Source organism: Pseudophryne corroboree, unplaced genomic scaffold (assembly GCF_028390025.1).
Source record: "Pseudophryne corroboree isolate aPseCor3 unplaced genomic scaffold, aPseCor3.hap2 scaffold_485, whole genome shotgun sequence".
NCBI lineage: Eukaryota > Metazoa > Chordata > Amphibia > Anura > Myobatrachidae > Pseudophryne > Pseudophryne corroboree.
In genome coordinates, this window is record NW_026970095.1 from 33,350 (window position 1) to 48,648 (window position 15,299).

General features: G+C 40.4%; 2 non-coding genes across 2 annotated transcripts; both read left to right on the forward strand.

Annotated features, from left to right (window-relative positions):
• The first annotated feature begins 6,222 nt into the window (after nucleotides 1–6,222).
• LOC135029459 (U1 spliceosomal RNA) lies at nucleotides 6,223–6,386 on the forward strand. Its single transcript, XR_010225591.1, has one exon. It is a non-coding gene; the product is annotated as a U1 spliceosomal RNA (small nuclear RNA).
• Nucleotides 6,387–6,538: 152 nt separating this feature from the next.
• Nucleotides 6,539–6,701, forward strand: LOC135029377 (U1 spliceosomal RNA). Its single transcript, XR_010225520.1, has one exon. It is a non-coding gene; the product is annotated as a U1 spliceosomal RNA (small nuclear RNA).
• The last annotated feature ends 8,598 nt before the right edge of the window (nucleotides 6,702–15,299 follow it).

Consider the following 15,299-nt stretch of genomic DNA (forward strand, 5'->3'; position numbering starts at 1 on the left):
GACGTTAAATCTACATAGAGCAGCTGGAGGGGACAAGAGCAGGTTTGCAAAATATAGATAGAAGAGCATATATGCTGGCGCATTCTCCATGATTGTGTCAGCTTATGTTTTGGTGCACTGCACTTTCCTCCACTAAGTTTTAGCCATTTTTGTTAAGCTCAAGTGTAGTTTCTTCTCGGCCTTTTGGCTGTGATCTTGTATCGTGGTTGAAGGGTCTGCTGGAGGGAGGGATTGTTTTCTTCATTGGCGAAAGACCAAAGATATTCCAGGATGGAAGGCTTGGGAACACTATCTGTTTTTCAGTTGTGGAAGAGCACAGAGGTCGGATTGGACTACATTCTATAGTAAAGGATATCTTTCTATTTATTGACCCTCCCCTTATATGTGTCTGTGTTACAATAAAGCTTCGGTTTTGTGAATCCCTCACCCTCTTACACTCCACACCCATAGCCTTATTAACTGTTGTATTATTGTATAGTTTAAATGTATAGTGCAGTTCATGATTTATAGTGTAGACTGGCCTGTGCTGTAGTTCTTGAACTGTACTATACCGTCAGCATTTGTATTGTGTTTTGGCTGTGCTGCAACACTGTATTTATGTGTGCAATGTTTATGTATGTTTTTTTTTATGTCAATAAAGACTGCTTTTTCAAGCCAATATCTGAAAACAATCAATGTTTATCTTTGATGGCAATAAAAGTGGTATGATATTTGATGCTTTTGAAATCCAATATCTGATATGTCCCCTATCTGGGAACCATATATTAAATGGCTTTTCAGAAAAGGGAGATGGGAGAAGAGCTTTCAGTACTTGTAGGACCGATGCACATAAAGAAGCAAAAAAACATACATAAACATTACACACATAAGTACCGCGTTGCGGCACAGCCAAAACACAATAGAAATGCTGACGGTATAGTACAGTTCAAGAACTACAGCACAGGCCAGCCTACACTATAAATCATGAACTGCACTATACATTTAAACTGTACAATAATACAACAGTTAATAAGGCTATGGGTGTGGAGTGTAAGAGGGTGAGGGAATCACAAGCCCGAAGCTTTATTGAAAGACTGACACATATAAGGGGAGGATTAATACATAGAAAGACATCCTTTACTATAGAATGTAGTTCAATCCGGTCTTTCAACTCTTCCACAATTGATAAACGGATAGTGTTCCCAAGCCTTCCATCCTGGAATATCTTTGGTCTTTCGCCAATGAAGAAAGCAATCCCTCCCTCCAGCAGACCCTTCAACCACAATACAAGATCACAGCCAAAAGGCCGAGAAGCAACTACACTTGAGCTTAACAAAAATGGCTAAAACTTAGTGGAGGAAAGTGCAGTGCACCAAAACATAAGCTGACACAATCATGGAGAATGCGCCAGCATATATGCTCTTCTATCTATATTTTGCAAACCTGCTCTTGTCCCCTCCAGCTGCTCTATGTAGATTTAACGTCTGGCAAGGTGCATAACCCACTGACAAGCAGGCACACTCCTGCATGAGTTTTCACTCTCACTAGCTGGATGATACACAATCATTTGCATGTGCTCCACCTCCGACACACCACCCACCCAACCACCCAGTCACCAGAGCCACCCACAAACCAACTGGCTCCGTGATTTAATTTGCACAGTGTAGTCATCCAGGCAGCATGTCCTTCTCAATGGAGGGATCTCTGGTTCCATGGAATCTTCCGCATTGGAATGCTGCGGAACAAAAAGGATTTAAATATTCAGCTTGCTAGCATTCAATGTACCTGCGGCTTGGCTCTAGCACATGGGTCTTCATCCTGTGGCCCTCCAGCTGCTGTGAAACTACACATCCCAGCATGCCCTGCCACAGTTTTGCTATAAGGTATGCTAAAACTAAGGCAGGGCATGCTGGGATGTGTAGTTCCACAGCAGTTGGAGGGTCGCAGGTTGAAGACCCATGTTTTAGCATGCCTGTTCTATGATGCATGTTCCGTGATGTCACAATCAGCTTGGAATGGGGTGTCTAGCAGGCATTTGCTGACAGCCACTTGAGGGAGACACACATCAGGAGATGCAGCATATCGGAGGTCTTCGATGCCTTTCCAGCAAATGCACACCACCTGCTGCTGGTCTGGACACAAAACAATGCTCACAATCGAAGTCCCAAAATGCCCAACTACAGGATTCATGTAAGTAGTGAATTTAGGAATGAATTTAGAAGTAGGAAATTAAGTTAGTTCACAAGTACATTCAAATTCAGATCTAAAGTCTAGGTAGGCCTCACGTCCTGGCAGCCGCCAGCATTTAAAAATGCCTTGATTAGAGGTACGGAATTAAATGTAGATAAGAAGAAGACACAAAATAAGACTCCGCAGAGCAGTTATCAGGTGTTTTTATCAATTGTTGCATTTAAAAAATCAAGCAATTAGGGAACACAATGTTGCAACAATGTAACCCTATTTGCAAAATAGTACTAAATAAGTTTGTCGATGTAAGACATTTGCAAAGGCGCATCCAAAACACGCTGGAAAATGCAACTGAATCTGTGTTTGGAGGCTAGAATAGGAAATGTGCATCGGTCCTACAAGTACTGAAAGCTCTTCTCCCATCTCCCTTTTCTGAAAAGCCATTTAATATATGGTTCCCAGATAGGGGACATATCAGATATTGCCTTTCAAAAGCAGCAAATATCATACCACTTCTATTGCCATCAAAGATAAACATTGATTGTTTTCAGATATTGGATTGAAAAAGCAGTCTTTATTGACATAAAGAAGCCATAAAACATACATAAACATTACACACATAAGTACTGTGTTGCAGCACAGCCAAAACACAATACAAATGCTGTCGGTATAGTACAGTTCAAGAACTACAGCACAGGTCAGCCTACACTATAAATCATGAACTGCACTATACATTTAAACAATACAATAGTTAATAAGGCTATGGGTGTGGAGTGTAAGAGGGTGACGGAATCACAAGCCCAAAGCTTTATTGAAAGACAGACACATATAAAGGGAGGATTAATAAATACAAAGATACCCTTTACTATAGAATGTAGTCCAATCCGGTCTTTCAACTCTTCCACAACTGAAAAACGGATAGTGTTCCCAAGCCTTCCATCCTGGAATATCTTCAGTCTCTCGCCAATGAAGAAAACAATCCCTCCAGCAGACTCTTCAACCACAATACAATATCACAGCCAAAAGAGCGAGAAGCAACTACACTTGCGTTTAAACAAAATGGCTAAAACTTAGTGGAGGAAAGTGCAGTGCACCAAAACATAAGCTGACACAATCATGGAGAATGCGCCAGCATATATGCTCTTCTGTCTATATTTTCCAAACCTGCTCTTGTCCCCTCCAGTTGCTCCATGTAGATTTGACGTCTGGCAAGGTGCATAACTCACTGACAAGCAGGCACACTCCTGCATGAGTTTTCTCTCTCACTAGCTGGATGATACACATTCATTTTCATGTGCTCCACCTCCGACACACCGCCCACCTAACCACCCAGTAACCAGAGCCACCCACAAGCCAACTGGCTCCGTGATTTAATTTGCACAGTGCAGTCATCCAGGCAGCATGTCCTTCTCAATGGAATAATCTCTGGTTCCATGGAATCTTCCACATTGGAATGCTGCGGAACAAAAAGGATTTAAACGTTCAGCTTGCTAGCATTCAATGTACCTGCGGTTTGGTTCTAGCACATGGGTCTTCATCCTGTGGCCCTCCAGCTGCTGTGAAACTACACATCCCAGCATGCCCTGCCACAGTTTTGCTATTAAGGTATGCTAAAACTGAGGCAGGGCATGCTGGGATATGTAGTTCCACAGCAGCTGGAGGGTCGCAGGTTGAAGACCCATGTTCTAGCATGCCTGTTCTATGATGCATGTTCCGTGATGTCACAATCAGCTTGGAATGGGGTGTCTAGCATGCATTTGCTGACTGCCACTTGAGGCAGACACACATCAGGAGATGCAGCATATCGGAGGTCTTCGATGCCTTTCCAGCAAATGCACACCACCAGCTGCTGGTCTGGACACAAAACAATGCCCACAATTGAAGGCTCAAAATGCCCAACTACAGGATTAATGTAAGTAGTGAATTTAGGAATGAGTTTAGAAGTAGGAAATTAAGTTAGTTCACAAGTACATTCAAATTCAGATCTAAAGACTAGGTAGGCCTCACGTCCTGGCAGCACCCAGCATTTAAAAATGCCTTGATTATAGGTAGGGAATTAAATGTAGATAAGAAGTAGACACAAAAGAAGACTCCACAGAGCAATTATCAGGTGTCTTTATCAATTTTTGCATTTAAAAAATCAAGCAATTAGGGAACACAATGTTGCGACAATGTAACCCTATTTGCAAAATAGTACTAAATAAGTTTGTCGATGTAAGACATTTGCAAAGGCGCAAACAAAACACGCTGGAAAATGCAACTGAATCTGTTTTTGGAGGTTAGAATAGATGCAGGATCAAGTAGCTCAATGGGTAGGGTGTTTGATTAGAATTTAACAGGTTATAGGTTTGAATCCTGGGTATGATAGTTTGAGGTGTTATTTAATAAAGTATGTTTATATATTAGTCACACATGGCTTACTTGTACAAATGGCATGTCACCAGTTAGTGCTGACTGCTGATATGCCATTTACACAAACATGCCATGTGTGACTGTATATGCATTTAAGGAGGGCACCCCTGCAATACCACAAACCATTGAGTGTCAAGTATACTAGATATATCTTCATATCTCATGTGCTTTCTCTGAGATCAATCTTGTTATGCCCCTTCCCCACAAGGCATGCGCCTTTTGTCCATATTGCAAAAATGGGGGGGAGGGCATATAATTCTCTGTCACAGGGCACCAAAAAGTCTAGTTATGGCTCTGGTATGCATTATGTAATCTGGCAGACCATCTCTCCAACACTGGCTGGTTGGAATAGAAATCCGGTTATCTATGTGAGCAAATGACCATCAACGATTTACTCTCAAACACTAAAAAATGGACAAAAATGGTCCCCTAAACAAATTGGTTAAATTTTGGGTTTAACCAATTTGTGTAATGACCATTTTTGACCACTTTTCTAGTGTTTGGGAGCAAATGGTTAATTGACATTTGCTCCTATACATTACCAGATTTTCATTCCATCCATCCAGACTGGATAGATAGCCTGACAGATAATTGTGTAGTGTACGCCCAGGATAACTGTTAGTCATGCTTTATTTTATGGCGGCACATAAATGGGTGGACAGATCCAGGGCAAGCACTGCCCACTCATGCATAGTTGTCAACTGATGTGAAGTTCCAGGGGGCAATCTCAGTTATAAAGAGAAGTATCTGGAAATTGTCCCTAGTTAAAAAAAAAAAATTTGATCAACTCCATTTATTTAGTATGATATCCCAGGTGATAGGATGCCGGCAGTCAGAACAACATACTTTATTAAATAACACATCTCAAACTACCATACCCAGGATTCAAACCTATAACCTGTTGAATTCTAATCAAACACCCTACCTATTGAGCTATTTGATCCTGCATAAAAATTGTGAACATTATATGAAGCTATTGGTACTTTGCAAAAAAAAAGAATCAGCATTACAACGCAGCAGATCCATGCAGTTTGCAGCCACACACTACATGTATCTGCTCAGCCACAATGCTGATTATTTCTTCACAAAGTACAAGGTGAGCTCCAAACAGAATTCTCTAGCTTAGAATTATACCTTTCTTTGCCAAACCTAGAAGTCGGGCCCCCCACCCTGGGATCCCCCAGAGGGAGGCCTGCACCGTCATGCGGCAGGCTTGTCCGTTTTGGAAGCAGGCTGATGGGCAGCCCAGGATTGCTTCAGTCTGGGCTTGGCAGGTCTGGAAACATGAGCTTGCTTTGGGTATGCCTGACCTTGGGTACGCTTTACCTGGAGGATGAAAGGGCCAAGAAAAGTACTTTTAGCCTTCTGCGTGGTAGGAGTCATACTAGGTAGGCAAGCTGTTTTAGCAGTAGCCAGATCAGCTACAATCTTATTGAGGTCTTCTCCAAAAGGAGATTCAACTGAGGCAGCACAAGGGAACTCTCATCTGGGGACAACAACTGCAGGGAGAACACATATTTTCAGATGAACATGGTAGGGCAGAAGGCTGCCTAATACTGAAGCACCCCCAAACAACAAATCAAATGCAACTTACTTGACAGAGATGTGCCTGAGCAACGGCCCTCCCCAGCCCTATCCCAAATCATACTTATTTTGCATAGGAGATACCATGGTCATGAAGATTGTTCTCCCAGGGTTAGGTTCATTCATTGCATTCTGGGTATGCTGACCCCTGTGATTTCCCCAAATGTGGGAAACTCGACTGCATTATTTGTGGTAGTGGGGGACTGTGTTTGTGCTTTCCTCTGGTCAGCTCTGGTAAAAGTCAGATTTCTTTGTCTCAGATCTTCCTCTAGCCTTGTTCTTCTTTCGAGAGTTCCCTTGTGCTGCCTCAGTTGGATCTCCTTCACTTGACAGGGGGGTGCCCGAGCAGCGACCCTCCCCAGCTCTAGCCCAACTCCTACTTAGTTGCCAGGTGAGATACTATGATCATGAAGTTGCTTCTCCCAGGGCAAGGCTCACCCATTGCACTCTGGGTGTGCTGCCCCTGCGATTTCCCCAAATGTGGGAAACTTGACTGCATAATTTGAGTTTTCCCTGGTCGGCTCTCATGTAATTCAGATCTCTTTGTCTCAGGTCTCTCTCCAGCCTAGTTTGCTGTCTGGTTCTACTTCTTTTTTCTTGAGCCCCTCCCTTCTATACCCTTGTGCACTATCCTGACTTCTCCTCCCGTCTGCTTACTTTATGCCTCCCAATGCACAATGCAAACTACGGGTAGTGCTGCAGGGCCCACACCCTTTTACTTGCTTTACAGAGCAGCTCTGGAGCTGTTACAGTGCCCAGCTGCTGCAAGAAATCAGCTTGAATGCTTCAGGGGCTGGGGAATGGCCAACATGAGCCCCACACCGAAGGAGGGTGGGGGTGCTTAATGCGAACTAGGGGTCATCCAAGCACCACAAAAGGCCTCCATGCCCTGCACGCTCCTTTTCTCTTTTCATATGCAGACGAGGGTTGAAGCCAACTTTGACCCACTGCTTGGATGACATCACCATATTCAAATCCATCTGCTGCAGGCCATCCCCCAGGAATGCTTGCACTAGTTGTTGCATTTGGTTTGTTGTTTGGGGGTGCTTCAGTATTAGGCAGCCTTCTGCCACCCCATGTTCATCTGAAAATATGTGTTCTCCCTGCAGTTGTTGTCCCCAGATGAGAGTTCCCTTGTGCTGCCTCAGTTGAATCTCCTTTACTTGACAGAGATGTGCCTGAGCAGCGGCCCTCCCCAGCCCTATCCCAAATCAAAAAAACACAAAAACTACCCACACAGGTGTGACCCTCTGTAGGAAATCAGTAGCGCTGTCCCCACCATTTATCGGAGATAATCAATAAATAATTAAAAAATGGCTAATTACTATTAAATTTTAAAACATATAAATCATATTTTATTAACATATATTGCTGCAGCAAAATTGACATACATAAAAATGCATATTGTGTATAGTGGATGCCTTTAATGTAAATGCTCCACATACACAAATGTATATACTTAATTACGTTTATTCTCTGAGGCTTGGATTTTAATAAGCTGACTTCAAAATGTCCACATAGATTAATGATAGACCAATGAGCTCGGCATTTACGGACACTGCTTGCATGAGTATGTCCTTAATTAATTAATGTCCCGAAAAAGATGTGTGCACACATATATCACTTTGAATGGATAGTTACCATGGGCGATAAGTTTTTCATTCACCTCTTTAGAACAGTCTGTTTAGGACCGTCCCAATTGGAAAGACTCCCTCTGCTGGTGCTTGTCCATTTACTGCAGAATATCTGGAGACAATATCCACGGGAATCCGTCCACAGTGCTCCGGCTCCCTCTGCTGGTGGCTAACCGCAATTGCAGGTGGACTGGCTGTTTTGTCGTAGCCAGAAGCCGGTGATCGTGTAAAACAAGCAGGAGGTGATAGTCACTGCCAGTAGGTCCTTCGAAAACGCGTTTCTCCGCCTTCCCAGTGCGTTCAGCGGCTTCCTCAGTTCGAATGACCATCATCCCAATGAACACTTTATATAGCCCCACTTATTTGAAATTCCCGCGGCCATTCGCGCATGCGCACTCAAACGTGCGTTCCAAGCCTCAGTCTCATTACAAACTTTAAATAGACTCCAGCGGCCATTTTAGCTGGTTAAAACACACGATCCAAGCCTCATTATCACACCCGGAAGTTGCATCCATCGTTCTTATTAACAATATCAGAATCAAGCCTCGTTTTAAAACATAATTATCTACAACTTCATATTCAATTATACTGAACTCTAATGCAATTTGCTCAACAAGATTACGTCACTTAGTTTAATCATAATTAATTTATCATGATTACAAGTAATCCATGTCTTATTTGACAACATCAGTACAAATATGACCGTATTTAAGAACAATATTAATACTAGTCAACACATCCTATTTTATTAGCACAGGTGATAAATATATTAAATATACTGCTCAACAGTATCATTACTCGGAAATAAAAGGGGACTAATTTTGATTATAATTTGTACTTTATAATTTATAATTTAGATCCCCACACGCCATCTTGTGGTTCAAATACATAATTACATTAAGATCGAAAATGACATCATTATAACAAATACTTTTGTTAAGGAGGTAGATCAAAACCGATATTTACATTACAAAAGTAGTCATTTACAACGATGGAAGGATAATATACCGAAGGGCCAGTTCCTTCGGATAAAAAGGAATTGTTCCACCAAAGAAGGAGCAAGAGAACAAATGGAATCTCTCTATGGGGCGTTTCTTACGCAGGGGTATCCAATATCTGTTCTTGACCAGGCTTGGAAGGAGGTGGAAAATATGGAAAGAGACCATTTATTGGATACCACCAGCAAAAATACTAGAAAGAAAAATAACAAAATGACGGATAGGACAACAATGTTTGTAACTAAGTATAATACTAGTGCATACAAGATCAAGAGGATAATTAAGAAGAACTTTTCTATTCTCAAGTTGGATGAGATGTTGAACTCCAATGTAGTCCTTAGTGAACAGGTAATATTTCGGAAGTCAGATAGTCTGAAGTCCGCACTAGCTCCAAGTTTTTTTAGGAGACCTGGGGAAAAATCCATGGCTCCAGATGCCCAAGGGGGACAAATAGATACATGGATACCCAAACCGCCATTAGGGTTCCATAAGTGTGGTAGACTAAACTGTACAACATGCAAACACACAAAAAAGAAAACCACACAATTTGTCTCATCTGTATCGGGAGAGAAATTCAATATAAAAAGTTTTCTGAATTGTAGATCCATGTATGTTATCTACGTCTTACAGTGTGGTTGTGGAGCACAGTACGTGGGGCGCACCACTCGGGCACTTCACGTTAGGTTCATGGAGCATAAAAGACAGATAGATAAAAAAGTAGGAAACACCTACCTATACCGCCATATTTTGGAATGCAATGGAGGGAAAAGTGATAATCTACAAATCATGGCAATTGAACAAGTGGCGGTAACCAGTAGAGGAGGTGATAGGTATAAAAGGTTATGTAAGAAAGAGGCTTTCTGGATCTTTAGCCTAAAAACCTTGATCCCGCAGGGTCTGAATGATACGGTTGAGTTAAATAAAATCTAAGTTCAAATGTTTAATATTTATAATATAAATATTTGATTTTTATAAATATCATTCTTGACATATAATATATGGGGGGGTGGGATAGGATATGGTTCCTTATGATGCTGGATTAAGGAGATGGAGATAACAGGATTATGTATAACAATACGAAGGGGTGTAATTATGTATTTGAACCACAAGATGGCGTGTGGGGATCTAAATTATAAATTATAAAGTACAAATTATAATCAAAATTAGTCCCCTTTTATTTCCGAGTAATGATACTGTTGAGCAGTATATTTAATATATTTATCACCTGTGCTAATAAAATAGGATGTGTTGACTAGTATTAATATTGTTCTTAAATACGGTCATATTTGTACTGATGTTGTCAAATAAGACATGGATTACTTGTAATCATGATAAATTAATTATGATTAAACTAAGTGACGTAATCTTGTTGAGCAAATTGCATTAGAGTTCAGTATAATTGAATATGAAGTTGTAGATAATTATGTTTTAAAACGAGGCTTGATTCTGATATTGTTAATAAGAACGATGGATGCAACTTCCGGGTGTGATAATGAGGCTTGGATCGTGTGTTTTAACCAGCTAAAATGGCCGCTGGAGTCTATTTAAAGTTTGTAATGAGACTGAGGCTTGGAACGCACGTTTGAGTGCGCATGCGCGAATGGCCGCGGGAATTTCAAATAAGTGGGGCTATATAAAGTGTTCATTGGGATGATGGTCATTCGAACTGAGGAAGCCGCTGAACGCACTGGGAAGGCGGAGAAACGCGTTTTCGAAGGACCTACTGGCAGTGACTATCACCTCCTGCTTGTTTTACACGATCACCGGCTTCTGGCTACGACAAAACAGCCAGTCCACCTGCAATTGCGGTTAGCCACCAGCAGAGGGAGCCGGAGCACTGTGGACGGATTCCCGTGGATATTGTCTCCAGATATTCTGCAGTAAATGGACAAGCACCAGCAGAGGGAGTCTTTCCAATTGGGACGGTCCTAAACAGACTGTTCTAAAGAGGTGAATGAAAAACTTATCGCCCATGGTAACTATCCATTCAAAGTGATATATGTGTGCACACATCTTTTTCGGGACATTAATTAATTAAGGACATACTCATGCAAGCAGTGTCCGTAAATGCCGAGCTCATTGGTCTATCATTAATCTATGTGGACATTTTGAAGTCAGCTTATTAAAATCCAAGCCTCAGAGAATAAACGTAATTAAGTATATACATTTGTGTATGTGGAGCATTTACATTAAAGGCATCCACTATACACAATATGCATTTTTATGTATGTCAATTTTGCTGCAGCAATATATGTTAATAAAATATGATTTATATGTTTTAAAATTTAATAGTAATTAGCCATTTTTTAATTATTTATTGATTATCTCCGATAAATGGTGGGGACAGCGCTACTGATTTCCTACAGAGGGTCACACCTGTGTGGGTAGTTTTTGTGTTTTTTTGTTCAATATAGGGATTGCAATTATCCCTGTATCAGGAGCAGCAGTCTCCGCCATTGTCTAAAATCTCCTTGATCCAGCGGGTACTGGCGCCGGAGAGTGTATACTTCTGTCCACACAAGGTTGGTGTGTGGGCGGTTGTGTACACATCCAGTATCATTTATTCTTTGATTTGATTGTCTTAGGTAATTGCATCTCGGGCAGCAGGTAACTTGGGGAACCATTGATCTGGCAGCGCTTAAGTGCATAGCTGAACGATTGGAAAGACGCAATGTGTATTTAAGAGGGGGGGAAGATATACAAATTATGGAGAGGGATGAGAATTTGGAGGATATGCATGGTTTATTCAATAGACTAGAAAATCTATGTATAGAGGAAACAAGGCACTGGTGGGACCAGGTGTCCTTACAGAAATATTTAGATCAAGGTTTGATACCCAGGGGATTGAGGATTTTAAAGACCTCTACGTTTAAAGAGGACAAGCAGTTTTCAGAGGAATGGAATAAATTACTAGATAATTGTTCCATAAACCTTATGAAATTGCTTGTCAGATTTAGGGAAGACAAAGTTAGTGTGATACAGAAGGAAATTGAAAAGACCCAGGATTTGTTGAAATCTTTTTCTGAAGACAAAGGATTCAATGAAAGAGATCTGAGAGTAAATCGTAAGGTGGAGGATTTTGAAAAAACCTTAGTCTTCAGAAAAAACAACAAACTAAATCGGGATAAATTAGACTATCAAAAGGGAGAGGTTCACACTTACAATAGAAGGAGGGACAACATCTATGACCAAAAACCCTCTAAAAGGGAATTAGGACCCAGACAAAATCTTGAACATAGATTAGGTCATTACAGGGGACCAAGAACCCCAATTGATCGGAGAGATTCCAGGAGTTTTAGGAATCAGGATGAGGGGAATTGGGAACCAAATACCTATAGGAATAGGCATGATAATTTATTCCAACAAAATAGTGTCAAATCCCCAGCCCCATATTCCAAGTGGAGTAGAAGAGACTCTGGAAGGGATGATTGGGTAGATATGGGAGGGAAGAATAGGCAACAGTCGAACACCCATGGTGGCACAAATAATTTTTTGGAGGACAGCCACAGATTCCAAAACCGTCCACAAAGAAAGTACGAAGGAACAGGGTGGTCCGGAAAAAGGCAAAGAGAACAAGAGCCAGAGGAAAGAGAGGAAGAAAGAGTAGGTCAAGTAAAAAAACATGAAATTAAAGTGAAGGGAAAAGGGGTTTTTAATTTGTCCTCAAAAAAGTTGGGTCCAGATCAACTGAGATTGCTTGAAAAGGGCTTAAACTTTGCTCCCGCCCAAAAACCCAACTTATTCGATCTATTCGTTGATCTTAATAGATATATCAGAACGCTAAGTAGAAAGCGATATTTCGCGATGAAAAATATGAAGAAAAAAGGTATTGAAGGTAATCCCATTATATTGGATCAGGATGACCAATTAATGGTTGATATATTAGAATCCTTGGCAGATGAATCAACGAATGAGTCGAATAAGGAGGACTATACTAAAATATTTGATGGTAATGGGACAAACAGATTTAAAAATAAGTCTGCGTTTTACCCGCTGACTTATAGAGGGCCCTATATTGAGAGCTTCTATAAGTCAACATTAGAACAATTTAGGGAGATGTGCCAAAAATCAGAGAAACAATCGTTAAAGGATAATTTGAGTACTAAGGAACGATCAGCACTTAAAATCTTGAGGGGGGATCCCTCCTTGACTATTAAACAAGCTGATAAAGGCGGTGGGATTGTGGTAATGGATACAGTGATGTACTTGGCGGAGGCCAATAGACAATTAAACAACGTCCACCTGTATTCAAGACTGACCCACAATCCCACCGCACAGTTTCAAAAGGAATTAAAAATCTTGCTAAATAGGGCAGTGGATTTAGGTGCTATATCCAGAGAAACTCAATGTTTTTTGTTTTCTGATAATCCGGTAATTCCCACGTATTATTGTCTTCCAAAAGTACATAAAACTTTAATTAACCCCCCGGGAAGACCCATTATTGCGGGGGTAGATTCATTGACCAGCAATTTATCTTTTTTTATAGACAGTTTTTTACAGGGTTATGTTGTCAAATTAAAATCACACATTAAGGACACTACACATTTTTTAAATTTAATTAAAAATATTAAATGGCAGTCAACTTATTGTTTTATCACATGTGATGTAGAATCATTATATTCTAACATTGAGCACCAGTTGGGGATTGAGGCAGTGGCATTTTATCTGTTAAGAGACCCTAATATAGGGGAAGAATTGCGGTGGTTGATTTTGGAGAGTATTAGATTTATACTCGAACATAATTATTTTATTTTTGATAAACGATATTATTTACAGACTAGGGGGACGGCCATGGGAACCAGGTTCGCTCCGAGTTTCGCCAACCTGTTTATGGGGCGGTTCGAGGAACAACATGTGTGGACCAGTGATCTCGGGGCGAGCCTGGTTCTTTATGGCCGTTTCATTGATGATTTATTTTTCATTTGGGAGGGGAGCACTGAATCAGCAGAATAATTTGTTGCCAGTTTGAATTGCAATAATTATGGTTTGAAGTTTACGGGGTACTGCCACCCCACACAGGTCACTTTTTTGGATATAGCACTTAAGATCGAAAATGACATCATTATAACAAATACTTTTGTTAAGGAGGTAGATCAAAACCGATATTTACATTACAAAAGTAGTCATTTACAACGATGGAAGGATAATATACCGAAGGGCCAGTTCCTTCGGATAAAAAGGAATTGTTCCACCAAAGAAGGAGCAAGAGAACAAATGGAATCTCTCTATGGGGCGTTTCTTACGCAGGGGTATCCAATATCTGTTCTTGACCAGGCTTGGAAGGAGGTGGAAAATATGGAAAGAGACCATTTATTGGATACCACCAGCAAAAATACTAGAAAGAAAAATAACAAAATGACGGATAGGACAACAATGTTTGTTACTAAGTATAATACTAGTGCATACAAGATCAAGAGGATAATTAAGAAGAACTTTTCTATTCTCAAGTTGGATGAGATGTTGAACTCCAATGTAGTCCTTAGTGAACAGGTAATATTTCGGAAGTCAGATAGTCTGAAGTCCGCACTAGCTCCAAGTTTTTTTAGGAGACCTGGGGAAAAATCCATGGCTCCAGATGCCCAAGGGGGACAAATAGATACATGGATACCCAAACCGCCATTAGGGTTCCATAAGTGTGGTAGACTAAACTGTACAACATGCAAACACACAAAAAAGAAAACCACACAATTTGTCTCATCTGTATCGGGAGAGAAATTCAATATAAAAAGTTTTCTGAATTGTAGATCCATGTATGTTATCTACGTCTTACAGTGTGGTTGTGGAGCACAGTACGTGGGGCGCACCACTCGGGCACTTCACGTTAGGTTCATGGAGCATAAAAGACAGATAGATAAAAAAGTAGGAAACACCTACCTATACCGCCATATTTTGGAATGCAATGGAGGGAAAAGTGATAATCTACAAATCATGGCAATTGAACAAGTGGCGGTAACCAGTAGAGGAGGTGATAGGTATAAAAGGTTATGTAAGAAAGAGGCTTTCTGGATCTTTAGCCTAAAAACCTTGATCCCGCAGGGTCTGAATGATACGGTTGAGTTAAATAAAATCTAAGTTCAAATGTTTAATATTTATAATATAAATATTTGATTTTTATAAATATCATTCTTGACATATAATATATGGGGGGGTGGGATAGGATATGGTTCCTTATGATGCTGGATTAAGGAGATGGAGATAACAGGATTATGTATAACAATACGAAGGGGTGTAATTATGTATTTGAACCACAAGATGGCGTGTGGGGATCTAAATTATAAATTATAAAGTACAAATTATAATCAAAATTAGTCCCCTTTTATTTCCGAGTAATGATACTGTTGAGCAGTATATTTAATATATTTATCACCTGTGCTAATAAAATAGGATGTGTTGACTAGTATTAATATTGTTCTTAAATACGGTCATATTTGTACTGATGTTGTCAAATAAGACATGGATTACTTGTAATCATGATAAATTAATTATGATTAAACTAAGTGACGTA